This window comes from Schistocerca nitens, chromosome 4 (assembly GCF_023898315.1).
Source record: "Schistocerca nitens isolate TAMUIC-IGC-003100 chromosome 4, iqSchNite1.1, whole genome shotgun sequence".
In the NCBI taxonomy this organism is placed as follows: Eukaryota; Metazoa; Arthropoda; class Insecta; order Orthoptera; family Acrididae; genus Schistocerca; species Schistocerca nitens.
Genome location: NC_064617.1, coordinates 575,660,682 through 575,681,997, shown reverse-complemented (window position 1 = coordinate 575,681,997; position 21,316 = coordinate 575,660,682).

Below are 21,316 nucleotides of genomic sequence, written 5' to 3'. Positions count from 1 at the left end.
TTAAACGTCTCCCCTCTGCTGCTGCTTAACCCTCGCAATACCAAGGTTGGGAGGGACTTCGTGTCCACTTTTGAAAAGAATTGAAATCAAGCAATTGCTTTATACTTTAAAACTTTGAAAAAAAAATTGTTTCCGATTAATTCTTCTACCAGTTTACATGTATGTTTTAAATTTTTCAGTTAACTCAAAATTTGAAGTCTTAGTAGCACACGTCATATTCCCCAATGAATGTTATATTCAGTGTCTCAAAGTTCATGGACGTATTTAGACACCAATATCCATCTCTTCATAAAGTATGTTGACAGAAAAGTCAACAATGAGCGAAATTCGTAATTTTTTTTTGTCGTGGTGCTGAAGCCAGTATTACATGTTGTTCAAAGTGCTTTGCTATTGCTAAGATCGTGCTAAAAGGTGTTGCTAAAAGGTGTTTTCAATTTCTGAAACCTACTTACACATCAGAACCTCTTCAAAAAGTCTTGTTAATATATCTCAACAACAATTAACGAAAAAAATTTTAAAAAAATTTAGAAAGTGTACGAAGTACCCACCCATTGGTTACGCGCGTTATGAAAAACGCGTTGGTATTGCTAGGTTAAATATCCGAGTGCTAAGTGCTGCACTGACCAGTTGAGTATTCGTATTCATAATGGTGGTGAACGAACAAACTATAGTGCTTTATTCCTTGTGTCAAACTGCGGTTTCCAAACTGAGGCTGGTGCCAGGATCTCTTCGCTTTGACCATGTTTATGTTGCAATTCACAAGGGCAGTGTAAATTAATGAAACGAATGAGCGTGTCGTTAAAGAAGAAGAGTACCGCTATTTAATTATTAATATCGCTGTTGTGCATCATTTTCTTTTGATTTAAAAGTTGACACTGTTGAAGTGAAGGAATTGCGTTATTCTACATCTACATCCATACTCCGCAAGCCACCTGACGGTGTATGGCGGAGGGTACATTGAGTACCTCTATCGGTTCTCCCTTCTATTCCAGTCTCGTATTGTTCGTGGAAAGAAAGATTGTCGGTATGCCTCTGTGTGGGCTCTAATCTCTCTGATTTTATCCTCACGGTTTCTTCGCGAGATTTACGTAGGAGGGAGCAATATACTGCTTGACTCCTCGGTGAAGGTATGTTCTCGAAACTTTAACAAAAGCCCGTACCGAGCTACTGAGCGTATCTCTTGCAGAGTCTTCAACTGGAGTTTATCTATCATCTCCGTAACGCTTTCGCGATTACTAAATGATCCTGTAACGAAGCGCGCTGCTCTCTGTTGGATCTTCTCTATCTCTTCAATCAACCGTACCTGGTACGGATCCCACACCGGTGAGCAGTATTCAAGCAGTGGGCGAACAAGCGTACTGTAACCAACTTCCTTTGTTATCGGATTGCATTTCCTTAGGGTTCTTCCAATGAATCTCAGTCTGGCATCTTCTTTACCGATGATTATTTTTATATGGTCATTCCATTTTAAATCACTCCTAATGCCTACTCCCAGATAATTTATGGAATTAACTGCTTCCGGTTGCTAACCTGCTATATTGTAGCTAAATGATCTTTCTTTCTATGTATTCGCAGCACCTTACACTTGTCTACATTGAGATTCAATTGCCATTCCATGCAGCATGCCTCAATTCGTTGCAGATGCCCTTACATTTCAGTACAATTTTCCATTGTTACAACCCATCGATGTACTATAGCATCATCCGCAAAAAGGCTCAGTGAACTTCCGATGTTATCGACAAGGTCATTTATATATATTGTGAATAGCAACGGTCCTACGACACTCCCCTGCGGCACACCTGAAATCACTCGTACTTCGGAAGACTTCTCTCCATTGAAAATGACATGCTGCGTTCCGTTATCTAGGAACTCTTCAATCCAATCACACAATTGGTCTGATAGTCCATATGCTCTTACTTTGTTCATTAAACGACTGTGGGAAACTGTATCGAACGCCTTGCGGAAGTCAAGAAACACAGCATCTACCTGTGAACCCGTGTCTATGGCCCTCTGAGTCTCGTGGACGAATAGCGCGAGCTGAGTTTCACACGATCGTCTTTTTCGAAACCCGTGCTGACTCGTACAGAGTCTGCAGTCTTTATACTCGAACATAATACGTGTTCCTAAATTCTACAACTGATCGGCGTTAGAGATGTAAGTCTATAGTTCTGCACATATGTTCGACGTCCCTTCTTGAAAACGGGGATGACCTGTGCCCTTTCCCAATCTTTTGGAACCCTACGCTCTTCTAGAGACCTACGGTACACCGCTGAAAGAAGGGGCTTCGCGTACCCTGTGTAAAATCGAACTGGTATCCCATCAGGTTCAGCGGCCTTTCCTCTTTTGAGCGATTTTAATTGTTTTTCTATCCCTTTGTCATCTATTTCGATATCTACAATTCGTACCGTCGTAACTGACATTTAACTGTGCAGATGGATGTAGCAGCGCCCCGGAAAGCTATCACAGTTATGGCACAAATTTTCGTGCGGGATCGGTTGCTGGTGGTAACATTTTGCTAAAATTACGAGGTCAAGTTGGTGATGTTTCCATGTGGGAGGTCAGTGGATAGTGAAACTAAATAAAGGTAAAAGAGCTGCTCTGCTCAGAAGTAAATGAAGCGAATGCTTCTATATCATAATAGTTACGAAGGATACCAAGATTTGAAAGAGTTCACTTCATATGGACAGAAAATTAGATGTTGTTAGGAAGAGCGCTGCTCCAATGGTAAATTTCCTTTCTGGCGGAACTCAGTAAAGAAACGACAGCCTCTGGAGTACTAACAGCAATAAACACGCGAAGGAGCTCGGTGTTCCCCTGGAGACACGGGGTGACCCGCTCACTGCGAGTAAAAGAAGGAGGGCTGGCGGGGGGGTAACAACAGGAGTGGGGGTTTGCACAGGTTATCGCCGTCCTTTCTCTTTCCAGACACGGGCTATTGTCCGCAGCTCGCGGCGTCCAGATTTCCCGAGAGCCCCTAATTAATTGAAGAAGTTGCACTTTAATGAAGTTTGAACTTTGCCTTGGGGCGTGCTATATATTTACAAAGCTAATGGACGCGAAGCGAGCTGGGGCGCTGACTGGAAGCGTCCGTTAGGAGGGGAGGTGATTCTGGGACGGACGTGGGGGTGGGCGAAATTAGCTTCTCCTGCCGGCAAACTCCTAGCCTTGTAGTTTATTTACGGGACGTATAGCAGCCGCGCCACTCTTTTACGTTTCGGTATTCCTCCCCGGGACATTGCTTACTCGGAAAATGTCCTTCAGTAGCTCTATTCGCTAGTTATGACTAACGTCATACATCAATAGATCAATCAAAAAAGAGTACTCATAACAAAACTCAAAAATTTCTGTCATATACGGAAGATCAGTGGCGGCTCTTGTTAAGAGAACAAGAGCACATGAACACCGTAACTTTAGACACGTTTCGGCGTTATTGTTGGTATTGGTTGTTTTTCTTTTGGTACTGTCAAACGTAGAGAGACCCGGTAATCTGAAATACACGGCGCTAAACCTACCGCGCTATGCTATTTTTTTTTCCTTTATTGATTTTCAATTCCCCCCGAAGGGGGCGGGCTGGCAGCAGCTTAGTACGCTGCTCTACAGCCTACAGACTTTTATTGTAAAAACGGAAGAAGAAAAGTAACAAGAAAAACAGGCGATAAAACGGTGACGTAAAGTGTAAAATGGCGGAAAAATGCGGAAAGTTAAAACAGAAAGCAAAAGGGGTTGGCAAGTTTGTAAGTAGGCTGTTTAGTTTTTATATTGGTAACGCCACGTAGCGCTCTGTATGTGCTGTGTGCAGTCTGTGGCTGGTTTGCATTGTTGTCTGCCACTGTTAACAGTTGGCTGTTAACAGCGCGTAGCGTTGCGCAGTTGGAGGTGAGCCGCCAGCAGTGGTGGATGTGGGGAGAGAGATGGCGGAGTTTTGAAATTTGTAAGACTGGATGTCATGAACTGCTATGTACATTATGATTTTTCAACACTATTAAGGTAAATGCATTGTTTGTTCTCTATTAAAATCTTTCATTTGCTAACTATGCCTATCAGTAGTTAGTGCCTTCCGTAGTTTGAATCTTTTATTTAGCTGGCAGTAGTGGCGCTCGCTGTATTGCAGTAGTTCGAGTAACGAAGATTTTTGTGAGGTAAGTGATTTGTGAAAGGTATAGGGTTAATGTTAGTCAGGGCCATTCTTTTGTAGGGATTTTTGAAAGTCAGATTGCGTTGCGCTAAAAAATATTGTGTGTCAGTTTAAGCACAGTCATGTATAACTGTTCTAATGGGACGTTTCATATGTCGACCCTTAGCCGAGGGTACCTCACTGGAATCTTCTGATTTTTTCTTGTAGTTTGTGTAATTAGTGTAGCTTTTGTTTATTGCTAGCGCGTAATTATAGAGAGAATTTCCTTTGTAGTTGTAGTCTTTCATTGTCATACACAGTTGTGGCATGCATGTACATTTGCACCAAGTATTTCGCAGCTGCGCTTGTAATTACCTAGATATTATTTTAAATGCTATGTTAATGTGTTTTGTTATTATGCTCTTCAAATTGTACTTTTCTGTGTTGTCGTGTGAAATATTGTGACAATAATGGCGTGTGAAAAACGTAATACTAGGCTTCAAAGTAAACTGAGAAATGACAGTGAAGACGAAAGCAGTGTGTTAGCGCCGCAGAGTAATGATTTAACTACTGTTCACAGTAGTAATTTGGTAATTGTGCATAGGGAAATGGAGCGGGCTGCAAATAATGGTGTGGGCAGTGAAACAATTAGTGAACAGGGAAGCATTATCGATCGATCGGTCGGCAACAGCTCGCCTCAGAAATCCGAAATGACAGAACACAATACTGCAAATACTGTAGACTCAGGTTTTGGGACCTCACCGTTTTCTCAAATGAGTCAAGACACATTTTCTGCTTGTCAAGACGTGAATGTTGCCGATGAAAATGCACTGCCAGAAAGCATAGAGAAACACATTCCAGACACTAATACATTATTATTGCAATTAATGCAACCAATGGAACAACATCAGAGACAAACACAGCAAAAGCTTCAAAAGTTAGACACAATGGAACAAAATCAGAGACAAACACAGCATAAGTTTCAAAAGTTAGACACAATGGAACAAAATCAGAGACAAACACAGCAAAAGCTTCAAAAGTTAGACATCACACTTGAACAAACACGTGAAGATTTAACTACTGAGTTACATAACATTGAATCGAAATGTCAAAAAGCCTGTAATGACGTAAAAACACAAATTTGTGAGCATTTTCCACCTATTTTTTCGCGGCATGAAAATGCATTACAGAATCACGAAGCAGCCATAAAAGAACTGCAAATTATTGTTCATGAAAATCATGAGACCTTGCAAGCTAAAATTGACTCAGTTGCATCTACCGATTCGGTTACGCAACTTGCAAAAACTCAGGAAAACTTAAAAGACGCAGTAGGTACGATTTCAACACAAATGGACACTCTGAAACTTGGTTCAGAAAACACACACAGAAGAAATAATTTCACTATCGGATAAAGTAGCCGAACTTTCGGATCAGTTCACTAACTTATCTACAAAGGTAGATGATGATCTGAATGACATAAGACCTGTAGCTTTCACTGACACTAAAGCGTATGAACGAATTAGAAAATTCAAACAAAATCAAAATCAAATCAATACACAGTACAAAAGAGAAATCCGGGAAGTACAAGATCAGTTGGCACAAGTAATACAAGAATTACATATTTCAGGGGACACTCGCGCTCCAGTACGGGAAGAGGGACATAGAAATACGGAGCAACCACAAAATAATAACACAGAACACTTCGGAAATTATGAAAGAAATTGGCAAGGCGCATTGAATTTTGAGATGGAACCGCCGAAACGAAGTAACAATGACCGATGTGCGACTCGCCGACACGATGGTTTTGACTATAAGCTGTTCATTACTACACGTAATTTCAAAACATTTAAGAATTCTGGCGACGACATTCATCCACGAGCATGGCTTCATCAATTCTCTCATTGTTTTTCTCCCAACTGGTCATAGCAGCATAGATTAGAATTTATGTGTGGCTACTTAGAGAATGAACCAGCTGTAAGAATGTGATCGGTCATTCACGATTGTCACAGTGAAGGAGAATTTTATCATGCCTTCCTCTCAGCATATTGGTCTCAAGCTACACAAGACCGAGTAAAACATAGCATCATAATGATGAAACATTTCGAACAATCTGAATTCTTTAGTTTTGTGAAATATTTTGAAGACATGTTGCACAAGAATCAGTACCTGTCAAACCCATACAGCCCCTCAGAACTCATCCACATTTGCTTAATCAAATTACCTGAACATTTACGACATATTATTTTGGCAGGACGTTGCAAAGACGACATTGAAGCTTTTCAGGGACTCTTACAAGAATTAGCAATTGACACTGACAATCGCGGAACGCGAAAACAGGAACACAACAATTACAGGTCACATCCGTCGCAATTCCGCGTTGAAAGAAATAATAACTGGACACGACAAGGCTATTCTCACAACACAAATCGTGACCAAAATAGACACCACCCGTATGACAACCGTTGGCAGAATAGTAATAACTACAGGTAAAGATCACCTCTCCGCGGTAATGACTATCACAGAGAAAATCAGAGAAACAGACAATATGGGAACCAAAATAAATATTATCAAGGGAGACAGAATAACTTTAGACGCAATGGACCAGCGCGCAGTTACGATTCAGGGAGAAGTTCTCCACCACGTGACCGACAAGAAAGTAACTATGGAATCTACCGACATGACGACAGACGATATGATCGTAACGTCAGACCTGAATTGCATCAGAATTGGCGGGATTCAAACACGGCAGGGCCCTCTCGACAAGGTGATTTTGTAGAAGTTAGGTCTCCTAATCCTAATAACGACGCGCACCAACAAAGAAACAGACAATGACTCGCACCGGCAGGCAGCCACGTGCGCCGGCTGGGCTTGAGAAAAATAACATAAGCTAACCTTGAGAAAAATTCCAGTGTTCCTTACCGACATAACCACATGATAATTGCGTTGAAACTGAAACTCTGCGTACTAGGAAGAGTAAAAGATTGCACCACATTTCACATGTAAAACCGTTTATTGAAAGATAATCTGCTTTTTAACTTTGTCTTTGCTATAAAATTTTTCACTTTACATTACTAGTATGCTTTGTCAGACTTAGAATCTGTTGACATGCAACAATGTTTGAAGTTAAATATCCAGTCAAGAACCAAGAGAACTTATTTAAACAGAAATTACGAATGCATTGTTATTGTGAACAGACGACACAGTGTTATTGTGTGTGTACATTCTTGCTTGTTAGTTGCACGATTACGTAACGATTATAAGGCTCACATACTTAGAACATTTACCAGTACAGCTAATGAGATTTTAATGCAACATTTTGGTTTACTTGAAAATACATTCTGGATTTAAAGTACTTTCTGTGAGATACCAGATGACACAGTGGTTAGTTTATGTGACATCTACACGATTTTATCACGACGCTACTAATGAGTGACAATTTACAATGTTGCTTTTTCAGTGTTTCTGTTTTATATCTGCACAGGTTTTCTGTATTATTCTGGAAAGTAAAACATGTTTTAGTAGTAACTTTTGTGGTATAGCTACAATGAGACAGCCTTTTCCGTAGCACAACAATACGTTACATTATAGGACTTTCTTGATGACGGTAAGGTACGTAATAACTACGATATCTATACGAAAAGAATTTCACTTTCGTTTATGATGAGGTAGGTACATTGACTTCTGCAGAACTTAGCTTTCGGAGGACGATAACTACGACACTTCCACAGAGATTATCTTACAACAAGACACACAGTTTAGCGCTACAGTACACGTATTTGAGTGATTAATTTTGTACTTAAAACATTTATTTTTAAAGATATTTGAAGTACAATGATACAAAGTTTTTCCATGATACATTTCATTCCATTGCTGTAATCTGTAACACCTGAGGGTATAATTACATTAATCCTCAGGGGGGTAGACGCCTACTTTGTGTATCACGTGTTTGGCAAGCACAAGGAGCCCTAGCTAATATGGTATTTGCTTATACAACTTAACACATCGGTACCATATTTCTCTAACACATAAATTACACAGCTATCTGATTATTTAACAGAAAAACAAACTTTTTTTTTACTACGTCAGTGACAAATGTTTATGCAATTACACAGTTGGATAACTTCATACTTATGGAATTGTATTTTGTCTGTACTTAGTGAACTGTTCATATTTTTTCGGAACCATTGTGATACTATGAGAGCTTTGAATGATATATTTGATATGGGATCATAATTTTTAAAGTACGTTTGAGGTAGATGACACTATTTAAATGAGCAGAGAATATTTTTTAGGGTTTGACATTATTGCAGAAAGCTACGACGTTTTTGAGATTTGACTGAGGTGTTGTGATGTTATTTTTACGACGACGACGTGTATTATGCTGTTGAGGTATGTTTATGATCAATAAGATGATGCTACCATATATGAGGAATTTGATTATGCTACGTATTTATTAAGATGAAATATTGAAGAAGTGTCGACGAATATGTATATGTGTAATAAGGTAAGGAATAATGAACAGTGGTTAGGGACTCTGACTTGTGAAAAAGGATGTTGGAAACCAAGAATCGTACTTTAAGAGTTATGAAATGTGTGTAAATGTGTGAATGTATCACAATGCAGGCGAAAATTTTTTGCACACTGTTATATTCATAGGATTTTGTTTCTACACATTTGCAACGCAAATTCTCGACCTGTGAAATTTTTTATATGAGACTGTCACTGTAATGCAAACTGGTGTCGTAAATATTTCAGTAAGAAAGTTAAGTGACCACCTTCACGTAATGCGTCTTGGGCACCCAGCTGCACGATAGTCAACTGGGAAAAAGCCATTAGTGTGTGCCTTTCAGAGGCACAGGTGGAGAAAAAAAAAGACCATTATCCTCGCTATTGACATTTCTTTGTAGAAAGCATCGCAAATACGACATGCTCAAACTTGAAAACGTATGATTCCACTGTGGAGCTCTTAGTTTGATATTTACTGAAATGTCTAATGAAATGACGAGAAATATTTTATGTCTAACACCTGGTTATGACTACTGTCTTTCTAGTTGAGAGATCTTTTTACTACCTCATGAAATGCCATATGGCTATTGAATAATGTTTCATGCCTTCCTTTATACATATTTGCTCATTTTGTTTAATATCTAGTTTCCAGCTGTGTTGCACCATTGGTTTTATAAAATAAAATAAAATGCATTTGCTAATGTGAACACTTTCTGTCAACAGATCTATTAAATAATAATTTTGTGATCCATATTCTTCGAAAAAGGAGCACTTGGAATGAAAAGAACGATAAGAAGGGATTAATAACAGTAACTGCATACATAATTTTCTTTTCAACTACTTGGTAATTTTTTTGGTACAATAACTCCTTGTGGTGCACCACTTTAATGACATAGATATTAAGATGTGAATAGACATTTCCATTTTCTGCATCGTTGTCTTTAGTGTAATGTTTTTTCTGCTTGAGCAATGTCATGTTTAGGTAAAAGTTATTGCATTTGCTGCTGCTGTTTGCCAGGCATAGTCCTACTGAATTTTACATTGTATTTAGCTAGTTTTACTATGAATTTATTTTTCTTGATTGCTGCCTTATATTAGTTGTAATATTGCATTTGCTTTGCTAATTTATGCTGCTTGCTGTGCCAATTTGAATTATTGTCATTGCTGTTTGTGTTAATTTGTTATGAGCTGCTGCATTGCCTCGGCGCTTGGTATATATATCTGAGCTCAGTAGATTTAAGTTAGCTTAAGAGGGGGTAGACTATATAAGAAACTAACTACACTCCTGGAAATTGAAATAAGAACACCGTGAATTCATTGTCCCAGGAAGGGGAAACTTTATTGACACATTCCTGGGGTCAGATACATCACATGATCACACTGACAGAACCACACGCACATAGACACAGGCAACAGAGCATGCACAATGTCGGCACTAGTACAGTGTATATCCACCTTTCGCAGCAATGCAGGCTGCTATTCTCCCATGGAGACGATCGTAGAGATGCTGGATGTAGTCCTGTGGAACGGCTTGCCATGCCATTTCCACCTGGCGCCTCAGTTGGACCAGCGTTCGTGCTGGACGTGCAGACCGCGTGAGACGATGCTTCATCCAGTCCCAAACATGCTCAATGGGGGACAGATCCGGAGATCTTGCTGGCCAGGGTAGTTGACTTACACCTTCTAGAGCACGTTGGGTGGCACGGGATACATGCGGACGTGCATTGTCCTGTTGGAACAGCAAGTTCCCTTGCCGGTCTAGGAATGGTAGAACGATGGGTTCGATGATGGTTTGGATGTACCGTGCACTATTCAGTGTCCCCTCGACGATCACCAGTGGTGTACGGCCAGTGTAGGAGATCGCTCCCCACACCATGATGCCGGGTGTTGGCCCTGTGTGCCTCGGTCGTATGCAGTCCTGATTGTGGCGCTCACCTGCACGGCGCCAAACACGCATACGACCATCATTGGCACCAAGGCAGAAGCGACTCTCATCGCTGAAGACGACACGTCTCCATTCGTCCCTCCATTCACGCCTGTCGCGACACCACTGGAGGCGGGCTGCACGATGTTGGGGCGTGAGCGAACGACGGCCTAACGGTGTGCGGGACCGTAGCCCAGCTTCATGGACACGGTTGCGAATGGTCCTCGCCGATACCCCAGGTGCAACAGTGTCCCTAATTTGCTGGGAAGTGGCGGTGCGGTCCCCTATGGAACTGCGTAGGATCCTACGGTCTTGGCGTACATCCGTGCGTCGCTGCGGTCCGGTCCCAGGTCGACGGGCACGTGCACCTTCCGCCGACCACTGGCGACAACATCGATGTACTGTGGAGACCTCACGCCCCACGTGTTGAGCAATTTGGCGGTACGTCCACCCGGCCTCCCGCATGCCCACTATACGCCCTCACTCAAAGTCCGTCAACTGCACATATGGTTCACATCCACGCTGTCGCGGCATGCTACCAGTGTTAAAGACTGCGATGGAGCTCCGTATGCCACGGCAAACCGGCTGACACTGACGGCGGCGGTGCACAAATGCTGCGCAGCTAGCGCCATTCGACGGCCAACACCGCGGGTCCTGGTGTGTCCGCTGTGCCGTGCGTGTGATCATTGCTTGTACAGCCCTCTCGCAGTGTCCGGAGCAAGTATGGTGGGTCTGACACACCGGTGTCAATGTGTTCTTTTTTTACATTTCCAGGAGTGTATGATGAATTGGAAGAAATGCATTGATAAGCTATAAGAAAATGGTTAGGCCAAAAAAAAGTAGTGTACAGTGGAGAAAAACTATTTTTGAAAGAGGATGTGAACAGAATACAGAAAGCAGGCTTAGATAGGACTTTTGGGAGTAATGATGAACGAAGGGAGACCTCCATGCAAAATACTGCAGTAAAACAAACCCTGACCTTTCCTTTTGTGTCATCCCTCTATGTGTTTGTGTACCCTTGTGTATTTGTTTTCTTCCTGTCTTTATGTGTTTAGCTGATGAGAGTTCTGTTGTAGAATTTTTCTAATACTATGTTATTTACTTTGTAAAGATGTTTAGACATTATTTATTCTGTTTTGTTGCTCATATGTGAAGGGGATGTTTCAAAAGTTATTCTGATCTTTATGTATGTACTTATGTCATTATTTTTGTAACACTGATGTATATGTTTATTTCTATTCTTTTGTAAAGCCTGTGTTACTACAAATGTTATCTGTATTGTTATGTTCTTTAATGATGTATTTTGTACCTTTGTTATTGTATTTTTATGTTATCAAATTGTAATTGTTACCAGTTCTTCAAATTAAGTATCATTTCACTGCACACGTTTCTGTTGGTCATAATATATGCACAGTATGTGAGAAGTTGGCACTGTTAGTGCTTGCACGTGTGTTGATAATTCAGCAAGGGACTGGTTAACATCTTTGCTGGTTCTAAAGACATTTCAAAAAAATTTTTTGTGAGTGCACAAGTGGTGGTTTATGGACTTGCTATATTCTCCGCAAGACTCTTCGATGGTGATTGTGCACCTGCACAGTCGCAACAGATGGTTGCTGGCAGTCTCTACAAGGGCTACAGTGGGTCTACACCTTTGCTGACTCACCAGTACCATTATTTCTACAAGGACTGCAGTGGGTCTGCACCTCTGGTGGCCCACCAATACCGTAATCTCTACCAGGACTACAGTGGTTCTACTCTGTGATGACCTACCTACCAATATTCTTCAAAACGTCGAATGACTGCCATGGGTTTCCTCTGTTGTGGCCCATTACCTGTCTGCCTGTCGAGAGTCAGCACTGTCTTTCCGTTGGAAGGACAACACTACTTCTTCAAGACTGCATGGAAATCCACTACTTCCGTGTGCATTTTCTTTTACTGCTCAGACTTTGAGAAAAACTCTGCAATTTTACTGTGATGAATAATCAGGACTGTCTTTATGGACTGTGAGAAAATTTTAGCTTATGACCAACATTGTATCAATAAGTGTGTGCATTTGATATCTTTGTTATTGTAACTATGAAAAATTTTTTCAAATCTGTATTGGCCACTGCCCAAAACAATTTGTAAAATTTTTTGTGGGGGGCATGGGGGCTATGTAAGTAGGCTGTTTAAGTTTTTGTATTGGTAACGCCACGTTGCGCTCTGTATGTGCTGTGTGTAGTCTGTGGCTGGTTTGCATTGTTGTCTGCCATTGTAGTGTTGGGCAGTTGGCTGTTAACAGCGCGTAGCGTTGCGCAGTTGGAGGTGAGCCGCCAGCAGTGGTGGATGTGGGGAGAGAGATGGTGGAGTTTTGAAATTTGTAATACTGGATGTCATGAACTGCTATGTACATTATGATTTTTCAACACTATTAAGGTAAATACATTGTTTGTTCTCTATTAAAATCTTTCATTTGCTGACTATGCCTATCAGTAGTTAGTGCCTTCCGTAGTTTGAATCTTTTATTTAGCTGGCAGTAGTGGCGCTCGCTGTATTGCAGTAGTTCGAGTAATGAAGATTTTTGTGAGGTAAGTGATTTGTGAAAGGTATAGGGTTAATGTTAGTCAGGGCCATTCTTTTGTAGGGATTTTTGAAAGTCAGATTGCGTTGTGCTAAAAAATACTGTGTGTCAGTTTAAGCACAGTCTTATATAATTGTTCAAAGAGGATGTTTCAAGTTAATAAAAGACACAGGAATCAGACAAGTAACATAGTACACACACAAGTATGAAACACGGCGACAGTCTGGTTTCTGTTCGCAAGAGATAAAAAGCACACCCAGCGACAGTATGCTGGCCGTTCGCAACACTTCCCAAAATAAACACAACACGGAACACTCACTGTAAAACACTCACTGTAAAACACTGCACGAAAAGGGCGGCACAAATATGACACTCCCGAGACAAAGGCAGATGGGGTTGGGGGACCTGGGGGAGGGAGGAAGAAAAAAAACGAAAAGGGGGGGGGAACCAAGGAGGGAGAGGACTAATAAAGGGGGAGAGGGGCAGGGCAGACGCGAGAGGGAATGAGAGGAGGCAGAGGAGGGAAATGCAAAAGGACTCGGGGGAGAGAAGGGGGCAGAGAGAGGGGAGGTGGGGAAAAAAGAGGATGGAAGGGGGGAGAAGGAGCCTGGGAAAAGGACAGAGGAAAGGAGAGGGAGTGAGGATCAGAGTTGATAGGAGGGATAAATGGAGGGAGAGAAGGCATCATCTGGGAGGGGGAGTTGATGGAAGCCACCTTGGGAAAGGAGATGAAGGGTGTAGAGATGGAGGGTAGGGGGGACACAACAGTGAAGACGTGGTAGGGGGCGGGGATGGGAGAGGAAAGGAGCAACCAGGGGGTGAGGGGGATCAAGGCCGCGGGAGGTGTAGAGGATGCGGATATGTTCGAGGAATAGTAGCAGATGGGGGAAAGGAATGAGATCATAGAGGATCCACGTGGGGGACGGGAGGCGTATACGGAAGGCGAGGCGGAGTGCATGACGCTCACAGATCTGGAGGGACTTATAAAATTTGGGGGGGGGGGCAGATATCCAGGCAGGACAGGCACAACAGAGGATGGGACAGATTAAGGATTTGTAGGTGTAGAGGATGGTAGAGGGGTGCAACTCCCATGTCCGGCCAGAGAGGAGTTTGAGGATTCGGAGGTGGTTGTGGGCTTTGGATTGGATGGAGCGCAGATCCAGGTGAGGTGACGGTCAATGGTGAGGCCAAGGTAGGTGAGGGTAGGGGTGAGGCGGACAGTATGGTCGCAGACAGTAAGGGAGAAATCCAGGAGCCAGAAGGAGCGAGTGGTACGACCTACGATGATTGCCTGGGTCTTGGAAGGATTGATTTTCAGGAGCCACTGGTTACACCATGCAGCAAAAAGTTCAAGGTGATTCTGGAGAAGGCGTTGGGACCGTTGGAGGGTAGGAGCGAGAGCGAGGAATGCAGTGTCATCAGCATATTGCAAGAGGTGTACTGTGGGGGGGGGGGGCATATCTGCCGTGTACAGGAGGTAGAGGAGAGGGGAGAGGACAGAGCCCTGGGGCACACCTGCAGAGGGGTAGAAGGTGTGGGAATTGGCATTATGGATGGTAACATAGGAGGGGGCGCTATGCTACATTGCTATGCCTCTAGACTCCGTGAAACTTGGCCCAAGGGTCGCGAGCACACCTTCAATTGCGCCCGTTTTAAGAAGCATACGCGACTGGCGCGACGTAATTGCCTTACGGGAAAAATACGTGCGGATTTGATAAACAACGTACGTGGTTCACAGTGTGCACAGTTAGCCCTTATCACTCAACTACAGGTTTATGTAAATGCCACCAGGTGATAGCACAGTACCGATGACTTTTATCCTCGTTCGCTTCTCATAAATCCCGCTAGAAGGTAGCACACTCCTCAGATATGCCAATTCACTCACTGTATGGTAAAATTAGATCGGACATCAACATAAGTTATAGTTATCCTGACAGAAAAAAACTGTTTTGTGGGATTATGAACGAGATATATTAAAATTTCGATTTTATCATACAATATCCCTCTGAGGCGCTGAGAGCTATAAAGCACTTATCGTCGATTGTGAAACTGTGGCATTTATTCATGCTTCTGATATCTGTTGATCTTACGGTGGATCAGGTTTGTCTGTGCTGTAGGCCCGCAATGTACACTCCTGGAAATTGAAATAAGAACACCGTGAATTCATTGTCCCAGGAAGGGGAAACTTTATTGACTCATTCCTGGGGTCAGATACATCACATGATCACACTGACAGAACCACACGCACATAGACACAGGCAACAGAGCATGCACAATGTCGGCACTAGTACAGTGTATATCCACCTTTCGCAGCAATGCAGGCTGCTATTCTCCCATGGAGACGATCGTAGAGATGCTGGATGTAGTCCTGTGGAACGGCTTGCCATGCCATTTCCACCTGGCGCCTCAGTTGGACCAGCGTTCGTGCTGGACGTGCAGACCGCGTGAGACGACGCTTCACCCAGTCCCAAACATGCTCAATGGGGGACAGATCCGGAGATCTTGCTGGCCAGGGTAGTTGACTTACACCTTCTAGAGCACGTTGGGTGGCACGGGATACATGCGGACGTGCATTGTCCTGTTGGAACAGCAAGTTCCCTTGCCGGTCTAGGAATGGTAGAACGATGGGTTCGATGACGGTTTGGATGTACCGTGCACTATTCAGTGGCCCCTCGACGATCACCAGTGGTGTACGGCCAGTGTAGGAGATCGCTCCCCACACCATGATGCCGGGTGTTGGCCCTGTGTGCCTCGGTCGTATGCAGTCCTGATTGTGGCGCTCACCTGCACGGCGCCAAACACGCATACGACCATCATTGGCACCAAGGCAGATGCGACTCTCATCGCTGAAGACGACACGTCTCCATTCGTCCCTCCATTCACGCCTGTCGCGACACCACTGGAGGCGGGCTGCACGATGTTGGGGCGTGAGCGGAAGACGGCCTAACGGTGTGCGGGACCGTAGCCCAGCTTCATGGAGACGGTTGCGAATGGTCCTCGCCGATACCCCAGGAGCAACAGTGTCCCTAATTTGCTGGGAAGTGGCGGTGCGGTCCCCTACGGCACTGCGTAGGATCCTACGGTCTTGGCGTGCATCCGTGCGTCGCTGCGGTCCGGTCCCAGGTCGACGGGCACGTGCACCTTCCGCCGACCACTGGCGACAACATCGATGTACTGTGGAGACCTCACGCCCCACGTGTTGAGCAATTCGGCGGTACGTCCACCCGGCCTCCCGCATGCCCACTATACGCCCTCGCTCAAAGTCCGTCAACTGCACATACGGTTCACGTCCACGCTGTCGCGGCATGCTACCAGTGTTAAAGACTGCGATGGAGCTCCGTATGCCACGGCAAACTGGCTGACACTGACGGCGGCGGTGCACAAATGCTGCGCAGCTAGCGCCATTCGACGGCCAACACCGCGGTTCCTGGTGTGTCCGCTGTGCCGTGCGTGTGATCATTGCTTGTACAGCCCTCTCGCAGTGTCCGGAGCAAGTATGGTGGGTCTGACACACCGGTGTCAATGTGTTCTTTTTTCCATTTCCAGGACTGTATTTCGATATTTCAAAGCTGAGAAATTCACTGCCCATTATTCGAGAAATTTGCAGTAAATTAAGACTGCGATTTGCGACCGGTAACCTGAGGGGAGCAGAAATTGGCAGTCTGAAATTGTGGTCATATTTGAGAATGTGTCCCTGTACCGTTTGTAGAAGTATTTCAAAATCGTGTGTATTCATCAGCAAGAAATTTCTGAATTCCAATCAAGAAGATCGTGCGTATATCTTTATGATGTTTAAAAGATCTAACTCTCTTTCTCGCCAGTGAAGATTCGTTTTTCAGGCTTCTGCGTAATTTGAAAGTGTCCAAACAAATATCTCGCGCTCCACCACGCAGAAAAAGTCGGAAGCCTAAAGCTGAATCATTTGCTGCGCTGCTGCATTACTTTCTTTACGTAAAAGAAGTAAAGCTGCGTCCCATGCTTCGTTTTACTCTATGCATTATCAACTGAAAAGCGCCGGTTTTGGACTCGCATGTTTTTATTCCTTAGGCAGTTGTTCTGAAATTATTGCAATCTCTCCATGTCATTTTAGGCGACTTACATGTCCTTAACTAGTGACCAAACCGGAGAAAGGGGAGAGGCAAAGTAACGTGTAATCCGAAACAAATTTCGTTTTCGTGACCTCCACATCACACATTCGAGCCTGCAGCCTTTCGGTTCCTAGCTAAACGCTCAACTACTTTTTTTGTTTTTGTTTCGCCATTGTTATCTGCATTTGCTCTGGGTGGACGTCACATGATGCTGCTTCATGTTCATCGTTGAATATTTCACTCAGTTTTTCTTCTTTTTTTTATGAGAAAGGGAAGCCAGCATTCTGAACCCACTAGACCATCAAACTGAAAATTTACGCTTTCAGCTAACTCAAGTTACTGCTGTTCTCTCGAGCTATGAGCACTGTTCGGTTGGTGCCAGTGGTGCCGTTTTCACAACTTTTAATTTTTTTATCCCAGTTTACTGGCATTCGCTTCGTGCCCATTCAGCCATATCAGTAATGGAGAGACAATACGACAGTGTATTGGAGACGAATTGCTTGTCAGTTACGGCGATACAAATGTAAGGACAACAAAGCACGCAGTCCCCGTGAGGAGAAAATTTCCCTCCCGGGCAGGAATCGAATGTCGACCTCCTCGGATATTTATCTGCCGCGCTGAACACGCAGCTACCGCAGCAGATGTTTTCGAAACATAATTTTAATTCATTGTAATTTAGATAATTTGTACTAAATTTTTATAAATCATGTACAGAAACCTTCCTCACAGAACACTGTACACTGATGGTCCAAAATAGGATTTACATCAGACGAATGTGGTCGCCGAATCATCAGAGAGAGTTCACCATAATGCTCCTCAAATCACTGAGGCACGAATCTGGCTTTGAGACACGGACAGCTATACTGTACCAAGTGAACATTCGACCAGCTTCGCCGTTTTCGAGATATTCGTTCACAGGCTCTGCTAATAACAATCTGCCCTTTGTCAAAGTCGCTTAGTTCACAGGCTCTACTAATAACAATCTGCACTTTGTCAAAGTCTCTTACGTCATTGGATTTCCCCGACTGCAGCCCATATCTTCGCTAGGATGTTCCCCCGTCCGTGTCTGTTCCGTTTACACACTTTTCTTACCACACCGCGTGCCCGCAACGCTACCAGACGGTGCCCAGCGTTGCAGTGGGCAGTGGTCATAATGTTTTGGCTTAACGGTGTATACAAAAACTTGCACCGAAAAAATTGCCGTAACGGAAAGTGCTACTGATGTGCGGCTTTCACAGAATGGATTGGCAGTCAGGGGTTCGTATTGTCAGCCAATAAACAGATTGGAATAATACTTAGAAAGTTTACTTTTTGTACAATCATACACAATGTCTATTGACACTAGCTCACTAAAAGTAGTGTAAATCAGAATGTCAGCGCAGGATTCTAGCACGAGCCATTTACGAGTTATTGTACTTTGAAACGTTTCCACACTGACACTTGTTTGTGCCATTCACCCTGGGATATTGCGTGGTTACGTTTGCTTACAGTGTGCCTTTGTGTTCTTTGAGTACACTGAGACTTGTTGGTCAGTCAACGTTTGACATTCGAAGCAGAAGGTCGTGAGTGAAGGATAGGATCTACCAATGGAGAAAAAGCCGACGTGCTCCCCGTGTATGGAGAATGTAGCAAGAATGCAGTTCGCTCGTGTACTGTGTATGCGGCAAGATATCCCAACAGACGTCAGCTATCTCGTCAATTATTTATCAACCTCTTCAACCAGTTACGTGAAAGTGGTAGTATAACATCTATGTTGTTGTTGCTGTTGATCCGCGAGTTAGCCCCTGCACAATCGCATCAGAAAGTGTAGTAAGCATTCTTCATCGACATCATTTCCACAGCTATCACTTCTCTCTGCATCAACAGCTGCATGGAAGCGATTATGAAAACTGTGCTAACTTTTGTACATGGGTATTAAGACAGGATACTCCAGATATATCATGGTTATTTTTTAGTGACGCAGCAACATTTGCTACTAATGGCTAGGTAAAGCGCCGAACCATGCACAATTAGTCTGTGGACGATCTCAATGGGATTCACCAAGTGGAACGTCAGCGTTCATGAAGTGTAAACGTGTGATGTGGGAAAGTGAACCATCAGTTCATAGGCCCATTTTTCGTAGACGGAACTCTGAACGCTCAGAAGTGTCGTAGCCCCCTAACAGACTATATTCCACGGATGGCAGATGACGTTCCTCTGCAGACTTGGCGGAATCTATGGCACCGACAGGATGGCTGTCCAGCCCATAGTGCATGAAGTGCTACAGCACGTTTTTACGAATCGTTTCGAAATCGTTGGACTGAACGCAGAAGACGTATACCAGGCTGTCCCGTTCTCCAGATTTGACAACTATAAACTCTTTTCTGTGTGGGAAACCGAAAGAAACAGTCTACAAGGACATACCATGTTACCACAGGTATTGTATAAGTGTCTGTGAAGAACTTTTCAAAATACGATATGTCGTAAACGAATCATACTAGAATCTTGCAAACAAACACCACTGATATCCTAATTTACCTACTTCTAGTTTTTTAATGTCAGTAGGCATTGTTCCATTTAAAAAAGTGTCTGTTTCCACAAAAAACACACTTTCTGTTATTACAATCTGCTTATTAGCTGACAACAAGAGCCCTTTGTGGCGGGGTGGGTCGCTCTCTCATTTATCCTTTAAACAATCTATACACCCACCTGGATAGGTTTCAGGTAGTCTGCCCCTTCGCTCTGCGATGGTAGATACTGGTTTAGCCGATAAAAACAGCGTTGACTAGAGTCAGCTGAGTCCAGCATATAGGCAGCATCTGAAAGTTAGTTAAACTTTCGGGCGGTGCATGATTGTTTGAAAAATATCTAAAATTTCCTGCAATCTCGTTTGTTGTCTTAGAAACACAGAAGATGGCAATCAAGTCCTTATTTAATATCCTGATACTAATTATGCAATGCTACTGTCTGTTCCTGCAACAAGTTCACACCCAAAAGTAGCTAGAAAATATTTAGTCCGATCCGGCATTTTAAACGTCCTAACACGGTAAGCTACGCATTCAATGCAAGATAACAACTCGCAATAATTTGCTAAAACACCCTTTGATTACCAACCCATTCTGTGAGAACCGCACATCAATAGCATTTGCCATTTCCGAAATATTTTCTGTGTAAGTTCTAAGTGATTCGCGCTGTATATTATTGAAGGGGATCAAAATCACTACAGTAGTTCCTGAAATTAGCTTGCATAGACTGGCGAACGCTTGGAGGCGACGTACGGATGTTAGGAGGTTACTTCCGTTTATGTATATAACAGAAGAGATATGTGTTACTTGACAATAAAGGCTGTAAAGTCATTCCGATTCAGCTTCCTTCTGTTCTTGTATCGTAATCTCGGATATCGTACTACTGTCTTACAGTACACTCACAAGGTCTTTTTTACTTAATTCAGTATTGAATGATGCTTCCACATTCCGCTATTCTCATTTTATTCATATTCAGAACACCAGTTTACTTTTCATGACCTCTTTATAAATACTTCTAAAAATCATCATCATCATCATCATCATCATCATCATCTCCGACATTAAGTATTATACCCATTGGCCAACCTCGCCTCATAACAGTTTGTGTAATCTTATTTAGAAAAGATTTACTCTACATCATACCATAGAACTTAAGAGACTCTTTGCATCTCTTTTTCAACTGCTGTAATCCCCTTTCTCCCATAATTCTTTTATCCTTTTAATGCGTTCAGCTGATTTCTATCCAACTTAACCAGTTTTATGCGTTCCTTATTTTCTACTTGCATTATTACCATCTTCAGCTTATAGCATATGCGTATAATATTCATTCATGTTGCTTTTGTATTACTCGGGGAGGAAAGAGGGGGCTGTATTCCCATTCCTCTGAGAATTTGGCGTACTCCAGAACATACCGTTCCGCACATTATCATTGAAAATTTATGAAGAATAAGTCGTGCAATATAAACTACTGAACACCTTAATTTAAACATTGGGGCCCAATTATACGTTAAATATGAGTACAACAGCTCACATAGATATAATGGTACAGGGGGTTTATCGAACTTCGAAATGTAACTCACTGAGTAGGCAAAACAAATAATTATAAAATCCATAAGGATC